The following is a 21,389-nucleotide window of genomic DNA, read 5'->3' on the forward strand; positions in this document are numbered from 1 at the left end:
TTAAGTGTATTAATTAAAAAATATTGATGACGAAATCCAAGACTTTGGGTGGGACTCTATGAAAGGTGTAAAATCTAGTTTTAGTCCCAATTGGATTGCTGACTCAAGTATAATAAGTACAAAGGCCAATGAATTGAGAAATTAAAGTACAAAAGAATAAATTCTTCACCTCATTGCACTTTTGTACCTCCTGTAGTTTATGTAAGACTCCCTTCACTTCGCTGATTAAATGTTTTACCAGTGTTACAGAAACTTGGGGTTAATTGTTCCCACAGACCTTGTGAATTTCCATTTTCCTCTGGCATTTGTCACCCATGGGGCTTTGTGGATGCCTTCACATGGTAAACACAGCTAGCATATGAAGAAGCCGGAGGCTAATTACCTCTAATCTTTCCCTTTGTGCACGACTAAAAGGGCATCATATCCTGCATGGCCCTTTTAGCCTCTTCTAGATTAAATTCAAAATTAAATATGCCCATGTTTTTTTCAGATTTTAAAGAGGTCAAAATCAATATCATTCCTTTGAATTAAGACTCTATCCTCTTGCCATTCTTGAGATTGTCCCACAATACCTTGTAATTCCACTTTTCTGCACAGTAACCCATGACTGAGAATTTGACCTTGATCAATGAAGCAAGTAAAGTACCACAGTTTTGTAGTGACACCACCAAGCTGGCTATGTCAATTTAAATCAAAATTGTGTTCAACTATTAAAACATGTCTTTGTATTTTTAAGGATAAAATACCAGACATTGAAAATGTTGAGCAAGAAATAAAATTTTACCATTTCCTACAATAGGTAATTGAAAATTTCATGGATACAAAGGATTATGTTTTAGCATTATAAAATGTTTGGGTTGAGTAGCTTATGGAATCAAAATAGGTTAAGTAATATAAACAAGAGACATGGAAGTCATTCCAGAAAATTGATTGGTTCAGTTATCATCTTCTCACCATAGCAGCGTTGTGAGCACATGCTGTCAGAATAACCCTGCATGACTGAACATCGTTTACAAAAGCTTGGGTGTTACTATAGGAGATGTGCTGTTCTCTCAGGCATGCCTACAAACAGATTCATTCTTTCAATTGTGTCCATGGTATGATGTAACATAAATCTCTAAATGGTCTATGACAATTGTGCTGTTGAAAAAATTTAAATACGAGTGCTGGGGAATGGACCTATATCTGCTCCATTTGAGATAAGATTTCCACAAGTTTGTTCTACTACTACTTGTTCAACTATTGCGTTCCATATGATGCAATATAATGACATAATTAGGAGAGCTTGGATACTATTAGATGTTAGAAGCATGAACATATACTAAATATGTTATCTATCTATATATTCAATTTTTCATTCATCATCTGAGCTGCACGCCTTCACGAAGGCTGCAGGCATTCTGGAGCTTATTCTCACAAACAAGGGGAAAGAGACGGGTAACATGTTGAACCAGTCAACAGTATGGCACAAGCAACTCGACCTTTTTTAGGGAATTCAAGTATTTTACAAAACTTTGTTTTAAAATACTCCATTTCTAAATGTGCCCGATGACTGTCTTGCAACCATTTTTAGCAAAAGTCTGCAAGGATCAATTCTTGTGCCCTGTAACCTTAAACAAGATAAGTGGTAAGAGATGAATCGATTGGTTGCTAACGGAGCTCTCCTGCATGGAAACACAACTTGGAAAGCAACTGCAAAACAAACATCAAGTGAATGTCAACCTGATTTTCTTTGAAGCCTCGTTGGTCTTTAAATGGTATTTGAGATTCAATGTGACATTTACTGATTGCAAGCATCTTGTTTGGATTATTTTACTGTAACAACAGCTTGTTCGTACCTCGAGGGGATTTCCATTATGCAAATGATTTCATGTTTTCATGGATAAATCTTGTGATTGTTTCTGCAAATTCTAACCTGGCTGCTATCAAGCTGAACAAGAACAATTTGACCTCGGACTGAGCTGCTATCCATCTTTGCAGCTTCACTGCACTGTAATTGGGTCAGTCTTCAAACAGGAGATTTTTGGACATGAAGAAGCCTGTCGGTGTCCATTTGACCACAAGGTTAAAGGGTGGAGGCAGCTGCGTTGATCGAAGCTTTTTTTTTTTTAAACCATCACAGGGGTGACATAAAGAGGGGACCACGTGGGGTGTTCATGCTGAGCTTGCTTGTCTTTGAAAGGTGCCAGTTAAGGGATAAAGGCAAGCAAAGAGCAACCTCCTCAATGTTTTGTGATCTCATTTAAAGGCCATCTTCTGTTTTCCAACTTGATCCTGTGCACAGTTTCACTAACTAACCTGAACATTGCACCTGATAAATAAAAGCCAAGAATATATGATAAATAATGAGCTGCTTGTTTAATTGGATTCTAACCAATCAAGGCAAGAGGAAAGCAGAGGATTTGATTTAAATATCTTATGGAAAGCCGTGGTCAATTATTTTGAAAAAAAATATAGGGGTTTTCAAAGTTTGCAGCTTACTTGTTTTTTAGCTATTTTTTAGTCAGGTGTTAGTTGTTACTATGACATACTGAAATTTAATTACAAGCAGGTGTCAAATGGTTTTGTTGACAGTTATGTTGGGCTTTTAGAAAGAGTCAATATTTTGAGTGTTGACCTTTCTTGTTCAGACCTTTGCAGTTTGGCCCTGGGATGCTGCTGCCAATTAATTTCCGGGCTAGATCCTGACTAATGGTAACCCTTTTCCCCCTATAATCAATGCTAGGTGTTTCTCAGATTATGTGAAGGGGTTTTGTATTTTATTAATTATACGATCACTACAAAGTCCACCCAAAACATTTAGTCGTATACAAATTGATTTTCTTGTATAGTAGTTATTTTTGATACACGAAAAATCACTTTGCACTTGATCTTAGGAGTTCATGCAGCCTCAGAGGAAGAGGTAAAGTCTGCATTCGCATAAGTTGTGAAAAGCATTGTTGGTGTTGTTGCTTTCAGACTCAAGGCAGGGCAGCCTGCCACCATGTTGATAAAGTGAGTTATTGTGAACATGGCAAGATTATTCTCAAGGACAAAGATTAAAATACATTCCGTGTGAGAAACAAACTATCGCATCCCCCCCTTCGCTATGCATGCAAATTCTGTATAAACCTTTTGAAGAAGTATGTTTGAGACTTTAATACTTTACTTGACTTGAAAAAAAATACTGTTTTTCTAATATAAAGTGACCAGGTTCCAGGGGCAAACAAAGTTATAACCTACAAATATGTAATACAAAAACGAATAGCAATACAGAGATAGAAAGTTTTCATCTTTACAGCATTTGTGATGAATATCATTAAAACTAAGCACCCCCCTTCTCCAAAGTATCAAATCTGCCGTCTTATTCTACAACATTAGGGTTTATTAGCAATGACAATATCATATCCACTTGTTGGATGTGCCTGAGAAAAAAAATACCTTACCATAATTAAAAGTACTATCTCAACCTTGTTATACAAAACCAAGTGAAATGATTAATTAAACTATCAATAATAAAACCATTGTTAAAATGTAGTGCCAGTTAACATGAGCTCATGGTAAGGCCAACACTTATGCATAACATAAAACCATCCACTGTGGCAAGGTCAGCTGGAGGGCCAAGACTGGACCACCAGCCGTGAGACAAAACATAAATCTAAAAAAAATAGATACGAGTCTAGGGCTACGGCCAACAAATATCTCATACATTAGAAATCGATGCTTTTGAGATGGTAGATTGGGCAAGAATTATTTAAAATATTGTCGTCTGCCTTTGCTGAGTCAATTAAATTTTGTTCTCATGAGTAAGACAACCGATATTTTAGTGCTTTTCTGACTGACTTGTAAATCACTCCGCTTCATAGCACTTCTTTCCTCTCATGGCACGGGCACCCAAAAACTGAGCTGTTCAAATTCACACTATAATTTTACTCCCTCACCAAAAATTCACTCTGCATAATCTTGCAGTTATCCTTTGACAAAAAAGATCAGGATTGTACAGGAGGTGACGCTTGAATTTGCATAACTAGTGGCCATGTGGTGATATAAAAGCAGTTTTCTTCTAGACGCAGGAACTGTGATTTGATAAATAGCTGACTTTAAGATTAAGCCCTCACCGGCAGAGACAGCCCAGCGTAATGGACTCCTTGTTGACCCCTGTGGTGGGATTTCAGATGGGTTTTCATGATAGAGGCAATTTTCGGAAGCTAAAAGAAACAAAATGAAAAAAACAGTGCAGCATAAAGCAGACCTGCACCCAATTAGTTTTAGTGGATACTCATGGGAAATGATGTGACCAACTATGATATTATTCCATGTATGAAGTTATCATCAACGTTGCTGATAAAAACGTATTACCAGAAGCAAATTAATGGTCTTGCCACTGTTTCAATAAGTGAAAAAAATTTAATGCTTAAAGAAATGGTTATAAAGGATCACTTATGCAAAAGTACTGTGTGAAATATTCATTTTTTTGAATTATTTGTCAGGTTTTACCTGTATGGTCCAAATCATGGAGATTTTCCATGTTCATGTTTAACATACAATGATAGTCTTTATTCATATCAGTGAGTGCTTATCATTAACATTAAGTTTGAATCCTTCATCCAGCATTTGACTATAAAATTGTTAAATACACACTCAAATATACCCATTTTGTAAGGCATTAAGGATTTTCCAAATCTGAGAAAGCCAAAGCCTTAAATTCCCTTCAGTGGCTATTTATCAACTGCACACACTTTGAAAGGATGAAACATTGCACACTCCCTTCTTAAATGGTATGGAGAGCAAAATGCATTAATTAATTCATGTAAATATTATGTATTATTATTAGTATTCATATATCCATATATACACGGAAAAATATTCTGTATTTTTTCAATGTGTAGTGTTTTTGAAGAAGATTAACCCAATTACAAAGTCTCCCCAAGAAAAAAAATGTTGGAGGAAACAAATGGCTCCTCAGGACAGTAAGTGTGCAAGTGATAATAAACTCAACTAAAACAAGTATGGAAAATATGGAGGGGGAGGGAGAAGATATGTATTGCAATTACTGAAAGGGAAAATGAGGATTTTGGGGGGTGGGTATGATGATGCTTAAGGGCTGGCACCACTTGTGGAAAACAGTTTTTTTCTGTTATAGCAAAAACACATTGAGGCACTTGGTAATTTAAGTAGATAACTTCTAATTTGCTATGTGCCAAAGGGAAATATTGCTTATTAACATCATTAATATGTATGTGGCATATACATATATCAATGAATAACACTTGGGCTGTTTAGGGCTATTGAAAATCAGTATTGAACATCAGTGAGCCAGGTAAGTAGCATTCTTTTTATAAAACTGCCCTAAAATATCAAATAATGGGGAAATCATGAAAATCAAGATGAGTCTGCAGTCTATCAAGCACCTACATTTGCAACAAAAATGTACTTCTGCCATTTTGAAACTCCAGTATTTAAAAGCAATGAAAGGAGTCACTTTGATTTGTCATGACTAAAGTCTGGTGTGCCACTCTTTGTAGTTATGGCCTGGTTCTAGTCATTTTTCATGTTTCTACATTCTAGAGTTTGCTCAATTTTAATATAGTTAACTTTATATTGAATCACCATGAACAGTCCCAAAGATAACTATATCAATGATGCCAGCATCATTTTAGAGTCTCAGGGCATACTTGTGACTATATCTCAAAATCAAGTAGTGCAATGATCTGGCAATATAATAAATTCAAATGACAAAAGTGAATTAGTTCCAGTAATACATAGTATTATGAAGAGAAACAGACTACCATGCTGCCTTTAACACAATAAAAATACCAACTAACTTCCATTTGCAATCCTCTTTTGACTACCGGATGAAGAATATTATACTCCATTCATTCATTTGGAGGTGTGGATTATTTTGTAGGTTAGATTTAATTCAAATCTTAAAAAGCTATACAAAAAAAGGTCAAGAAATTCTAAATAAATTCAAATGGTTTCAAAAATGTATGCAGTTAACATTGTGGTTTATTATATTAGAAATCAAGTGATTAAATGAACACACTCTTAGGTGTGCTATATAGATGGTGAGCAAACTTTTTAATAGCAAGGTCATCCGAAAAGAATTGTGGCGAAAAAAGAACTGCAGAGCAGTGTCACAAAGATGGATGGGGTTCATTTACTATTCGCTCAGGTCAATTTAAAATGCTCTATCATGGAAAATTCTTTTCCATTAGTATTACACTCTAAGTTCAGGAGACCTGTGAAAGAACGACATCTTTAATTTGATGAAGTCATAATTCATTATCTGTATACCATGATGAATAACAGAAGAATTTAAATACATTTTCAGCACTTTAGTGAGCAAATTGTAATTGATCAAATCTTGCAATCATCTAATATCAATATTCAATAACTTTATTGGGCTTCAACTTTACATTGCATGAATTAAATTCATATAGTAATTGTATATTATAATGTTTTGCTGATTTGTCAAATGTGAGTCCATTATTTGATCAAATTAATGTGTTGAATGAACCTTATGTTTTAAGATTTCACACTGCTGTCAGATCCTCGGGCTCATCCGGGCTTGGCTGATCATAAAAGGTTAAATGAGCAGTCTACACAGGAAACAATAGCAAGCCTGAATCTGTATGTTTGTCCTTCAAGCACAAAACAACCTTGCCACAATTTCCTCATACAAAAAAACCCAATTAGGTTACCACCATTTAGTTTCCATATGCTATAATCTCACCATCACACAAAGACAACGCAGCACACATCTTGTGCATGCCACCTGACCTTCAAACTAGGACACACGCTGTACATGACAAATGTTTTGTATTCAGAATATTTTTCACCAGGGGCCACTGCATGCATTCATGTCATGACTGAAATATTTGAGACTTCTCTCCAGCAGTGGTTCCATCCCCAAAGCCGTTAATATCCGTTTGAATCTCCTGAATAGACGACGAGGTCATCAACATCTTCCTGCAAACCAGACCTTGGAAGTGCCAATATCTTCTCCAATCCAGTCCTATGCAGGAGCTCGATCAAAAAGAAAATGTTTTTGCATTCAGCAGCCGCATAATCAAATATCCCAGAGGACGTGCAGGGTCAGTGCAAAACCAAGCGCAGGCATGGAAAATAAAAGTTATGGAAATGTGACCAAGTTCTAAAGGCCCCAGTAATGCTCCAAATGAAATTCAAGGCTGCACAGCCTCAACTGACAGCCTTGTAGGCATGAAGAAATCATTCCCTACCACTCGCGTGCCTCATCCACAAAAGTGTCACCTCATTGGACAGCAATATTTAGTTACTGGCCTTTAGTGTGTTGGAATTGACCTTGCTTTGTTTGGTTTAAACAGTTGAACTAGTTTGGGTGAATCAGTTAGTAGTTACTATACCAGATTATCCTCTGTCGTTTTAGTAAAGACAGCTAGTACTTGACATATTTTCAGTTATGTAAATGAGCACGTAGGTGTTTTGTGTTTATAGCAATATCTGATGTAATGCTCCAAACAAAGGTGCCCTCTTGCTCAAATTCCTAAAATAATCAAAACTTGTGAATGACCAGTAACTGACGCAAGTAGGACAAGAAAACGTGTTAGTCCCACACTGCCTGCAGAGAAGTCAAATATACTACTTAACCACCAGTGACTATATTTGACCTTAGAAAATCAAACTTGCAAAAAGTTTAATGAAAGAAACCACAACACATCCCAATGACGATGCCTGAAACTGACTGGAATAGAAGGACTCTGCCAAAGCCATTAAAAGCAGATTAGCTGACCAAGTTTAGTAGAATGATGATTGTCCTTGGTTAAGACCTAAATGTTTATTCGGAGTCATCCAGGATGTTTACAGATGAGATGTGGAGAGGGGCAGTTGAGCTAAATAACCATTCGCTCCTGTTTATACAACAACACCTCATAAAGAGCACATAATGTACATTAACTTCAACATCAGGTAATTATAGCTCCGAGAGGCTGTATCATTTTTTATGGCTCTTTAATTCTCACAGCTGCTCATTGTTGTTGTTGGCTCTTCCTGGACTCAAATGGCCACCGCTTAAGAACACAACGGCTCATAGGAGGGAAGCAAGCAAGGATAAAAATAGACAGGATCCTTCAGTCCTTAAGGGATTGTTTTTATGAGAGCATCATCATTATTCACAATTCTTTAAAGGGCTTAAAGGATGCCCCCTCCCAAAGGATATTCTAATGGAGATATTTTGTATTAATCACAAAGACTTGCAGTTAAAATTCATGTCAGTAGAAAAATGAATAATTAACACTTAAATGCACTTCTGTTATGACCTCAATCTGCTCTTCTGCAGGCATTTCCCCAGTTTATATGGAGGCAATTCTAGTCTTTGCTGTTGCTTCCAGACACTAGTCTCACACCAGACCTACTTCTAACTGTTTCCAAAGTTCACCCTAAATACACTGCCTCTTCTTTTATTCACATGTTCTACCATAAACAGAGCAAACTATTCCGATAGAAATATGCTTGTCTTTTCTTGAAAATAAATCTTCATCTTGAAGTTATTTTTAAGCCGCATTCAGTGCTTTTGATTCACGACACAAAAGCTTACAAATGCTTAGTTATTGCCCTGACATCTTAATGGGCTGAGACTCTTCTACTCTATCCAAACCATTAAGGAATGAAACTATCCAACCCTAGTCGAGGTCAAATACAGCCACTTGTGTATAGGCCTTAACCTGTGAATGCCACTGTTAAACTGATGAAATTAAGGCAAAAAAGAAGTTTCAAATTAACAGTTTAAACCATTGGGGTCCCAAATATTTTCCACAGTACATTCTGTGACAATCCACGCATGAAGTACAACAATTTGCATTTTCATTCACGGTTGACTTTTTCCACACCCAATTGAAAGCTTAATTGAGAAAGCACTAATTTCCACACCGCTTCATTAAATGGCTTGATTTTTTTTGTAAACCCAAAATACAACGCATACTTTTCAATGAGCTATTATGTTTAACTATTCGGTATAGAACATGCTCTTTATCATTGTGCCCGATTTTTTTATGCAAAATGATGAAAGTATATACACTGCATTTGTACTAACAACTGTCAGCAATCATAATGTGAAAATCTCTGAGTGGTTTATGCAAGTATTTCAATGACGGCATTCATACAATCCATAGGGACCCAAGTATATTGAAGTAAATTGTTGTGATGTTGAGGCGTAACCTTGAGCAAGCACTGCAACTTGTGGATTATAAAAACGAGAGCAAATTTCAAAAAAGATACTTAAGTGTATTCCACCGAGCATTAATAACAAAGCAGAACAAAGACTACATTTGCTGTCATTCAATCATGTATATTTATCCTCACAAAGGGGTCGTGGAAGGTGCTGGAGCCTATCCCAACTAACTTCGAGCAGCAGGGAGTGGACACCCTTGATTGGTGGCCAGCCAATCCCCTTGTACAAGGAGATAGACAATCATTCAGGCACACATTTATCCCTAGGAGCAATTTAGAGTGTCCAACCAGCCTACCACTCAGGTCTTTGAGATGCAGGAGGAAACTGGAGTACCAAGAGAAAACCCACACATTACAGGAGAACATGCAAATTCCATTCACGAAGGTCTGAACCTGGGATTGAACCCTTAAACTCAGAACTGTGAGACCGAAACACTAACCTATAAATTAACTGTCAATGAACAAAAAATATTCAAAATAGAATAGTATTTTTTTTTTCAACTGATAGGTGAGATGTGAAGGAATTGGAAATTAAAGGTGGACTTGATTTCATGTCCAATCATGAGAAATAAAAGTGTGGGACATTTCCCCTCCTGACACCATTATTAATTTAGATGACAACGAAGATCACATCATTTTTTTCCAGTCGGACTTCCTAGGTAAGCCACTGAGTTGAATAAGTAATTATCTTTGATTTATTATCCATTGCAAAGTGAAGTAGAAGAGTTTGAAGTTATAACAAAGTTAATACCTGTATAAATGTTACAGGCATATAGAGATTGAATAAATATGTCTTTCTATTCAAAATGGTGTTCTCTTGTGAAAACAAACACATTGAAATAGCAGACATTAATCATAGTTACGATCCCAATGAGGCCCTAAGCAAACTGGCCTAGCTCTCCAGTGGTTCTGCTGATCCACCTTGAGGGAACCATTCTTTGCTCTTTCCAGATGCTTAGATCTGCTCCATTTCACACTCAAGCAAATGTTGATCAAATTTCAACTTCAGCACACTCCGGTGTCTAGTTTTTCAAGAGCCATTAAAAGAAGAGACTGTTTATGTGCTACTTCCTTCCTAGCAAAATACATGATGCTCAAAAGAATAAATAAATAAATCAAAAAAGGAAAAAAAAATTCTGAATTGTTTGCAGTTCAAAAAAATACATGAATTGAGCTAAGATGGAGTTTGTGGTTTGACTTCTTGTCATACACGATATGTGTATATGTACTAGCATCCGAGCACACTCTTTCACATCTTATCCCTATTTGAGAGAAGTATGGATTGCCTGGTTGCAAGAAGAACGTGTCTATCGGCCATAATTACAGTATATTGATGTAAGGCTTTTCACTTCATATCTTGCAATTCCAGTGTTGTAAGAAACTGGGGCACTTTGCTCTTTTTGAAATGACATTTTCGTATTGTACTCTGGAGCAGCTTGCCCTGCCTAGTTGGTGATGTGACATTTACACCAAGCACTACTTCTCAAGTTAGTTCATTGTCTGACAGATTTCTTTTACATCACCATTGTCAAAAGTTTCTACGATGTAAATTGTAAATCTAACAGAACCTTGAGGTCATCGATTTTGTCCCTGACTGTCAAGCTTATTACAAGGGTCACAGGGGCGCTGGAGCCTATCTTAGCCAACCACTCATGCACACCTAAGGACAATTAAGAGCTACAGTGTATGTTTTTGGGAAGTTGGAGAAGCCCAGAGTACCAGGGAAGAAAAAAAGATAGGCAGGGGGAAAATGTGCAAACTCCACACAGAAAGAACAGAAGCCACCAGGGATTGAACCCTCAATGTGAGAACAGTGAGGCAGATGAACTAACCACTCACACATCGTGCTCCCTCTTTTTATCATGTGTTAAATCCATTAACACTTTAAAGTGAGTACAACTACTTTTGAGACATTTGCATACATAGTATTCAAAAAAAAATAACACTATACTTTGAAGGACACAAGAGCTACATAATGGGGGGGGGGAGGGGAAAAAACACGGATGATCAGGTCTGAGATTTTGAAAATCAACTAAATTGCATATCCTGAGAGAGTTTAATAATATAGCTACCATAAAGAAGTGCTACACTTACAATTGCCCTGAGCCAGGAGTGCCACATGCTATCAACCGCCATAGCGAACAGCTGGGCCAGATGGCCTTTTGAGCTGCAGAGGGAGAAGTCCTCATTAAAGAGCTCATGGACCATTGGCCCCAAGACCTAACTGCTTCTCTGATGGTCTGCATTATACCTGATATAGTTCCACAAAGTGGACTATGCAGTTGCATGGAGTATGGTGAAAAGAACTGATAAGATTTCACATTTGTGATTCATCTAAGCCCTCTTGATATTCAGCAGCATGTTGGGTGAAATGACAGTGCATAACAAAGAGTGCCATTAAGTTCTCATGTTTTTCGATGATCAGCCTTCAATGCCCAATGGAAGTCATTATGTTGAAAACCTTATTTAAGTCAACAATGAGTAACTTTTGATAAAAGGAGGATCACATATTTTTTCAATAAAGACCTAGATCATGTATAATACTAAATACATACAGAACAAACTAATACATACAGAAGTAAATGGTATTATAGGTTTACTTTGGGCTGCTGGTTCAAGCAAATGAATATGGGATTACAGTTAATGTGCTCTATTAACACTCCCTGCTAATATTGAATAGGCATTTATCATTCAAGGTGTAGAGCAAGTTTCGCCTAACCAGATTAATTAATGACATAAGCAATTACATGATTTATTCTGAAAAGAATTTTCTAGGAAGATAAATTATACTGCAGTAAGTATAATGCATAGGGTCCTTTTAACCTCAGGATAAAGAACAAAACAAGGTGTCAAAAAGAGACTTTCATAGAAAGTGTAAACGTAAACTATTTTCCTAGATATTAAATGTGTTAAAAGAACAAGATTTGTTGTTTGTTTGCCCCCATTCACATATTCAGCAATGGTGGTTGTTATATAATCCTTGATGGCAGCCGTTACCACGCTTATAGGTCAGTGCTGTCTATTAACAGCATGTCTATGGAAATATTACAGCAAAGGTCATTGCCTCATACCTGTCAACTGGTACGTTCTCGCCGTAATTGGTACAACTGAAAGCCCATTTTTATATTGGTACGCTGTACACATGAAAATGGTACGCTAAACGGTGATTTTGAGAAAAAAAAATAAATTAAGGCACTTTCTAGCCATTTTTCACCATCCGCCATTGTTTCTTCCCGGAAACGCATGTCTGCCAAGTGATATATGTACCGGCGCCTCTGATTGGCTAAAAAACGCATGTCTGCCAAGTGATATATGTACCGGCGCCTCTGATTGGCTAAAAAAAAAAGATCATGATAAACATTTCGTTTTGTAACACTTTCACCATGTGATTTCCGTTTCCTGTTCCCTTGTTTATGTTTACTTTCATTTTCACTTGTTGTTCGTGATTTTTTACAAAAAAGTAAAGTGGTAAGATTTTCCATGTATTTATACATATATGTAAGGGCGAAAACAAAATTTGGTAAGATCACAAATGGTTCGAGGTTGACAGGTATGTTGCCTCCAGGAGAAAAGTAAGACGGCGATGGGGAGAAAGAGGCCAGAATTGTACAAACAACAAATAAAAATGCAACACTTCTCTTATTAATTCTCATTTGTCACACACTAAACTCAAAAAATTCCAGCTATGAAAGTTCAATTGGATGCATCGGAGCCATTGCCTGTTTTGGTCTTGATTGTAATTGTGTTCTTGTTCTTGTTTGTTGTTGTTATATTATTATTTTCATTTTCACCTGTTCTTGGATCTGCCCGGCATTCTATCAGCTTCCCCCAGACCCAAAAGCCATTCCAGGTGTTCGTGTTGTCCCTTCATTTCCACTGCATTTAAATTCCAGCTTTTATTCATTTCTTTAATGGCTATTTGTTGTTGTCGCTGGTTGCGTTCAGACCTATATTGCATTACGTGTCCTACTGTCCTTTTATCCTCAATATGCACCTGCCCGCCTGCCTTCTAAACCTCTTTTCATGCAATACCTTCACTATCCTGCCAAGCTTTCATGCCAATCCAGTCTCCATATGAAGCACTGTCACATCCAAGAATGTCTTAAGGTAAACCTCTTCTTTACCTGCTACAGATTTGTACTGCATAATGACTTTATGTTCAAGCAAAACAATGCAAAGATTGCATTCTTACACTATTCCAGGACTATCCCAGTTGCATGGGGAGTACGGTCCCATGGTAAATCACAGTGGGTGAAGTGGAGTTGGCGTACATTCCTCAGGCCACTAGTAACTTATCAACTTCCTGCATAGGAGTTGTGTTGCATTAGTATTCACAGACAAAACTGGCTGTATTTTTGATCCCTTTGGACCTTCCGAATGAAGAAAAACTAAAAATTAAAGTGGGCTTTGCTGTAAGCACCAAGGAAACATCTGTTCAATAACAACTCTGGCGAATCAGCATCTTGAGAAATGGTCACAGCAGAGCAGAATTGCTTACTTACAGAGATTAGTAAACAATAATTAAAGAAAAATTGGAATGTAGTCTACAACAGAAAGTGTTTGATTATTTTAGTCTTATAAAAATGCAAGTGTGAACAAGTATTCCGGGCCAATTTTCATCCAGCGTCACTAAAGAAAGGTAAACTGCTAGTAGAGCAATTGACTTGTTTCACAATCACAGAACTGGTGATTGAAAGTGAGGACATTAAACTCAGAAGATTTACTCAAATTGTTGGCTGCTCTTCTGAAACATGATTTTCTATGATCAGCAAAGGATCGATGTCCAATGGTTTGGCAAATTTCTCCTCCACCTTTATATTGTTTTTCTCTTATACATGGTGCTTATGCATTGCATTTCTTGGTGTCTCCATTCTTCTTTTTGTTCAAGAATAGATTCACAGTCATTTCCCTAGCAACAAAGTAAACGTCATTCCATGAGTGCAAAGAATGAAATCAAGGTGATAAGTGATAGTTCATGCCCCAGTGGCCCTCACTATAGTGAGCTCAGATGAGCCAGCCCTAATCCTTTGGATTTTGGCTGTGCCATGGAGAAGATTAGTGGAAAAACTGGTTCAAAAAATATTCTTTTTTTTTGTCTTCTCAATGCTTACTGCTTAATATTCTTGACCCAAAGAAAGGTTAGGATTTCCGAAAAATGAAAGTTAAAATATTTCAATGCTTTGTGGTTAAACTGACTTTCCATTTATGATGGGCTAGCCTTTAGGTGATTACACGAGAATGGCGACCTAGGAAGCATTGCTCATTTTAGATATTAAAAATACCACCGAGTATTCTGAGACGGATGCTTTTAGTACGAGTATACGACGGAAACTCGCATGTTTGAGTAATTGAATAGTCTAATAGCCCATAATCATAAATGAGGGTGAATGCTTGTCTACTGTTACATGGTCGAGTAGACAGCCTTTTCAATCTGCACTTTATACACGTTATTTAGTGAATTAATATCTTTTCTGTACCTCCACAGTCACTGTTCATGCAATTATTTGACAGCCTCATGTGTCAATCACTTCACAGTAGGCGCAAGACTAATTGGATGTCATGCTATCATTACAGTGGTAATCGCAGCTCTATGCAATATTTTACACACTATGTCAAGCATTAGGCTTTGTATAGACGTGGAAAAAAACTGAGGAAAGAATGTTTTCCAGGCAACATCAAAAAATTAATGAAAATAGCACAATTAGGGAATAAAATTCCAAGGAGATATTTGTTTCACCAAATCATCTTCGATAAATTCCACAGTTCGTGCGAGCCGCGATAAATAGATTGTAAAGCCCACATGTTTTTGTCATTTTGGATGAATCTAGATGTAGTGTAATTTGTTTCTTTCTAGCCTGCTGACTCTGGAATTGCTCGAGGCTTCTATCGCTATGCCCGGTTGCCGCCATTTTTGCCACCAATCTGATAGGATCTAATAATTTTGTGAAAGTCCGCACCATGAGCTATTTAAAATTGCCGCAGCTCATTGCCTCCCAGTGGGAGCAGCAGTAGCAGGCCAATATCTGTCACAATTGATTAGGGCCTTGAAGTCAAAGAGCAGCAATATAATAATCTTATCAGTAACAGATGATTAAAGTCTTCAAAGGCTGTTCTGCCTTTCCATTCGCTCATCCCACTGGCCAGGGAATGGGGCCGATCAAAGAACTGAAAAATGCGATAGTTCAGCTACCCTAAGTTGTCATGTCGAGCAATGATACTGACAGGTGTCACATCTTCTTTTGCTGGGTGTTGTACTCTGACTAGTGATTAGGCAGGGGTATGATTATTTCATCAAAAATACCCATACTTCCACTGTGGAATGAATATATTTGACTTGTCCAATTCAGTATTATTCAGCAAGGGTAACAATTCAAGGGTAAAGTAAGTGGGATGGTCATTACACAGCGTGGGACAACGTATTAACATTTCAAGATGTATTGCATCATAATCTCTTGTGGTATGTGGTAATCAGCACACCAGGATCTGATATCACTCCTATTGAAGAATGTGATCAGTTCCTGGTTTTTAATTCAGTTCATGTACTGTCAGAAGGATCTAAAAGGACGATTTTTACTCTGTGGTGTAACCAATTAAGTAGTGTGCTGGTAACTACACCATTGGTTATTTTGTGTGGAAAACATTCAGCAATACAAAATGGGAAGGAGAAAAAGACAGATGTACAGCTTTGCTACTTAATATTTCCTAACACAAAATAACTACAAATTTCTCTCTTAAGGGTTAACTCCTAGATGAATGGAAAGAGAATTCCATGTTATTAAGTGATACCTATCCTGAGGGATCATATACACATAATTTAAGACTGTATTAATGGTTATTCTACATAACATGCAACCACAGTCACAACAATAGTCAATTTATCCACCAGTTGCCTTTAGTTGCCATCATTTTCTACCACACTATTGTCCCCCGCTTACTATAACTGGTTCTATTCCGATCTTCTCCATCTATTCTTAAGAAGCAATGTCCTGCTTCTTGACAATGTCAACACCGAGCATGAATAAATGAATAAATAATAAACTGAAAGTCTACTTAAAGTGATCCAAAATACAGGTGAGGAGTATATTTTGAGCAGAATAAATAGTGTTATCTTGTAAAATATTCAAATGCTGATCCTTTCCTTGGTCAATTCAAAATAGGGCTGTGAGGTGATGGGTTTTCACAAATGTCTTGCATGATGGCACATCTAAGTTGAATTTAAAATGAGAATGTGTGGTTAAAAAAAAAAACAATTGCTGCACTGGGGGAAGGTTTATGTAGTTCTGTTCTGACACGGTGAGCACATTCTTTCAGAGTGGGTTTAAGCCCATGATATGAATATATAAATATCAAATTGTATTTTATTTCTACTCGCCTTTCTGTCATAGGGCCCCGATTTTAAAAAGGTGGGTCCAAGAAAGATCTGATTTCGAAGTCATTCCATTTTTAGACAGTAATGATATTTTTGACAGTACTAGCCATAGAAATGAAGTTGTCACAAGGATGTGCTTTCCACTCTTTCAGTTTGTGAGGTTTGAGATATGGCCGACAGATCACAGCTAAAGTATAGCGACGCAAGCACTGACAAACACATGTCTTCTTCTATAAGATAAATGGACATATGCAAAGCAGCATAATGCCACAACACAGCCAAAGACTGTCGGAAAATAGAATGATATCAAATATTAGCCGGATCGGTCAAAAAGGTCAGAGAGGGGGCTTTTGCAACTTTCACTGACACTCATAGTAATTGCGATAAATGTTATTGTTAATGGATTAAATGATTTAGAAAAGGCACTTTATGATTACAACTAAAAAACATTCATCTGCTACTATTTGGCTATTATTCATTTTTTTAGCACAATGATGAGGTCCCCCAAATTAAAATTACAATTTGTCGTGAGGTTTAATATTCATGATCCCAAATTTTTCAATCTCATTTTACAAGCAAATGCGGAGATGAGCATAAATCATAATTACACTAGCTTTGATTTGATGTCAAGTAATGAATGTGTAATTCTGTGTTCATGCATATTCTGGATGTATTTCTTTCGCACAGAAAACAATTAATACATTGAAAAAGTTGAATTGGTTACAAGTTTTGTTTTTTTGGCTCCAAATGATTGCTGGTGCAGTTCCAAAGAGCACAGCTGATATTGATAATCCTGGTGGATGCAACATTTGAACGGCTGTCTAGTGTGCCCTATAAACCCTCTAATGTCCTAGAAAGGAAATCTGCAATTAGTAAAACAACATCAGTGTCAGAAGGTGATGATCACATGTGACTTGTAATTTATTCTGACACGTCTTTATTACGCATGAGTGCACATGTAGCCTTGGTGTTCCCTTGCTACAGCTCACACTGGCGCAACACCGTCTGCAAATGCTGGTCTTTGCCATTGGCGCGCTACCACACATTTAAAACATAAAGGTTAGCATTTTGCAAATGTGGAATCCAACATTTCCTTTGAATACTACCTATTATGTTGCATGTTTGTTTTCATCTCTATTGACAAAGGTTTAGTGTTAGGTTAAAGGAGATTAAGGTGCTTTTTCTTTCACTATTTTAAATAGATGTAGTGTATATTTGAATGTTTTTGTCAAAGGCAACATCAGTGGAATCCCACTTATTTATTGAAGAAATGTATAGTCATTTGAATATGGGGCTGGCCTTATTGGAAAAGTCAAATCACAGCACAAATGTGCTGAATTTGATCATGTGCCTTCCTAATTGTGGTGTCATTTACTTACCACAGTAGTACAAGTTGGCTGGCTCCAGGGAACTATTGTTACAGACACCACAGCCCTATTAAGTGGGCATCTGTTTCCACTACTGTCTGCTTCTGATCAGAGCAAATATGCCACGGCAATGTGGATGCATTAGACACACTCTGAGTCAGTCTGGGGTCATCGCTCAGCTCATTTCTGACCGTGACTACTATAAATGAGCAAAAGCCCTATTTCTAATATACTGCTTTCAACTGAAATGGGTAAATGTACAGTATGTAGAGCTGCCTGATGGTGTAGAGTTTTACTCGCCTGACTTCAGTGCAGACAAGCATGGGCTCGATACCCACTGGCGGCAGTACTATTGTGAGTGCAAGTAGTGGTCAGTATCTGCAGTATTATATTAATTTGGAACCGTTTTCATATGTGGATTGTTGTTTGCACAGTCATTCCTGCTAAAAACTTAAATATATACAATGCATTTTTTAGTCACTGCGATTAAAACATTATGCGACCATATTTGTGTCAACTATTTTTAGAAAACCAAAATTTAACAATTTAGCGTGCTTTGGTTGCTGCTTCCTCTCCAAAGTCAAAAGTATCATATGTCAGAATTAAACTTGCATCACTGTGCAGCCCATTTCTGCAGTCAACTAGTTTAATGCAACCAGTAAACAAAAGTCTGCTTATTTTGTAAATATATTCTGAGATATGGGATTTTTCTTTTTAAATCTTGCATAATTTCATATATTAAGACAGTTGTGACCTGCCTTGATAAACCAAGGTTCATTTGCCCGTGTTACAGATGGAGAGAAAATTGCATGCACATCTTTATACTTATTTAAGCCAGGAAACAAAATGCAAAATATGATCCATCTGTGTTGCATGTTGCATAAGGTGCGTGATGCAGCACTGTTTTTCATTAGTCTCTTCCATGTTAAAATGCCAACTGACAGCACTCCTGGGGGATAGCTTTGTGCTGCTCCCTTATTTATGTGCTGTGTACAGAAAAGGAACGTCTCATCCTACATGTCCACATTCCCCATCTTTATACGTTAAGCTCAACCTGAGCAGCCCCTCTGGCTATCCAGAGACTTGGTACTGTATATTTGTTTACCCACTCAAAGTTCACGGAAGGATTTAACCCTGTAAAATCTACTTCAAATTGAAAAATGTTGAGAAATGAAAATGAATAATAAGTATCACAAGTTGTTTTATTTTTACTTTCTTTTTCATATTTAGTTTGGTTGGTCATAATGATGTTCTGATTATGACCCAGAGCTTCCCCACTATTTCTAACAACTGCACACAATATATTTTTCCCATTTTCATGGTCTCCATTAACTTATTTTACTATGTTACTAATTATAATTCTCATTGACAAAATTCATTAAATACATCTAGTGTCTTTATAAAACTGGAGTACCCAGAAAAAACCCACAAAAGCGTGCAGAACATGCTCACTCCACACAGTGAAGACCAAACCTCCAACCACAGAACTGTGAGGCTGACACGCTGGACACTCAGCCGCCCCTAAAATAATATATCATGAAACATTTTGTATATTTATAAAAGTAACTAGTACTATATATCAAACAGCTCACTCGCATATTCCCAAACATTTTGCTGGCCTGTGAAATTCAGTGTGGCGAGTATTGTGGTAAAAAACACGCATTTTAGATGGTGTGTTTTGTGTGTGTAATGTGAGTTTATTTGGCGTAGCACCCAGAAAGACACACCATTTCACATGCACACCTCAGCCCTCACCCCTGCTGATGGCCTCTTGCTTTCTAAAGAGATGGGCTGCCCTTCTTTGTAAGCCTTATTGATTCTAGACGGTTTCCATCAATTAAATCTGTAGGCTTTCAACTGTGCTAGATCCAACCTTGCAACTCAAAAATCAGCAGTGTGAAGGATGCTCTTTTCATGCCTATTCAGTATGTATAACTTGCTTTCACCTAAACTCCTAACAGCTGCCTTTTTGTGATGTTACAGAAGACCAGGTGATATACTGGCCCCTGTCACTAGTTCCAGAAGTAAGTCAATTGGGATAGATGGATATGAATAATGAACAGGTGTGAGGAGCAAAGCCTTATTTATGTGTAAATAAACACTTTTGGTTTGCTTGGAGGCAACCTATGGGAAGAATGTACGATTCGCTGCAACTGGATGCAGTAAAAGACTACAAAGGATTTGGCAAGAATCACTGTTTATCCGAACTTTATAGTTAGACAGTGATAACACAGCCCAAAATAAGTGAGACGGAAGCTTGTTAAAGTACTTTGTGACAGCGCTTTTTAAGTAGGACAGTACCTCAACATTAAATAGGATCGCTCAACCTGCTTAAGGTGTTGAAGCATGTCTCCAAAAATGTAAATTGTCATTTGATATTCCCTGCACAGAAACAGCCCTGCAGCAAGAACTAATAAACCTCTTTTTACAGATTCAGAGGATTCCAATCTGTATGCAAGTGCACTCGGTGTAACATTGCAACATCTTGAATTAACATCTGGGATTAAAACAAAAATAAAGAAATAAAAAATGACTCATATTTGAAATATTTTAACGCCTTAACTAAAGTAAACTGAAAATGTTTGTCGGTCTTGTAGGGATGCTACAGAGAGCCATACAGAGCTCTTAGAATCTCATTTTGCATGCATTAATAGTTCAAATATTTGATTTTTGTTTAGCTTTCCCAAAGAAATACATTTCCCATACAATATTTTTTTGTGTAATTATCTTGATGCACATAATATTGACTTCATCTTAATCATATTATCAAATATAAGATCAATAATCCTGATTTATTTCACAAAATATTGATTTCAGCATGATGTATCAGTATTTTCATTAATGATCACCCATTTATCAAATGTACTGTAAATATAAATTGTAATCAAAGTTATTTTAAAAAGGCACTCACAATGCATAGTCAAACAGGAGAAGTCATAAAAAGCAGGCTTCCTTTCAGCTCAACATTGTCTATGTCACACATTTCACTAACAAATATATACAAGAGGAACTACACAAAAGAACTACAAATCCAACCACAACCCAGGAAGTAATGCTGGTGATAAAACAAATCCTACCTTATAGTATGGGTAGTGACGATCCAGGCCCACTTTCGAATCTCTGGTGAATCCAACAATAATTGTGGTGGAAAATGTGATTAAAAGCAATCCGGCAATGGTGGCCCAGTCTTTACACAGTTTTGGAGTCCAGGATGAATCCCATCTCAATCCTTACTGTGTGCAGTTTCCATTTTGGGTTCCATTTCTCCAGGGAATCCTCATATATTCCAAAATCATGCATGCAAGGCTTGTTGAAGACTCGAAATTGCCTCAAAGTATGTCCATCTTCTTGATCCCTGCAACCCTTGTGAGCATAAGCAGATTTCAAAGTGACTGAATGCATGCATGTTTCCAGAAAAATGCCATCCTGACATGTGGCAGACATTTAATCATGACACTATTTTA

At 37.1% G+C, this 21,389-nt stretch overlaps 1 protein-coding gene across 1 annotated transcript in view; it reads right to left on the minus strand.

Moving 5' to 3' along the window:
- Window positions 1-21,389, minus strand: part of LOC144205579 (neurexin-1a-like) — a 198,040-nt gene extending 176,651 nt beyond the window's left edge. The window contains exon 1 of the mRNA XM_077730020.1: window positions 21,003-21,389. The gene's annotated coding sequence lies outside the window, so the exon portion shown is untranslated. The remainder of the gene's footprint in view (window positions 1-21,002) is intronic.

The sequence above is a fragment of the Stigmatopora nigra genome, chromosome 12 (assembly GCF_051989575.1).
Source record: "Stigmatopora nigra isolate UIUO_SnigA chromosome 12, RoL_Snig_1.1, whole genome shotgun sequence".
In the NCBI taxonomy this organism is placed as follows: domain Eukaryota; kingdom Metazoa; phylum Chordata; class Actinopteri; order Syngnathiformes; family Syngnathidae; genus Stigmatopora; species Stigmatopora nigra.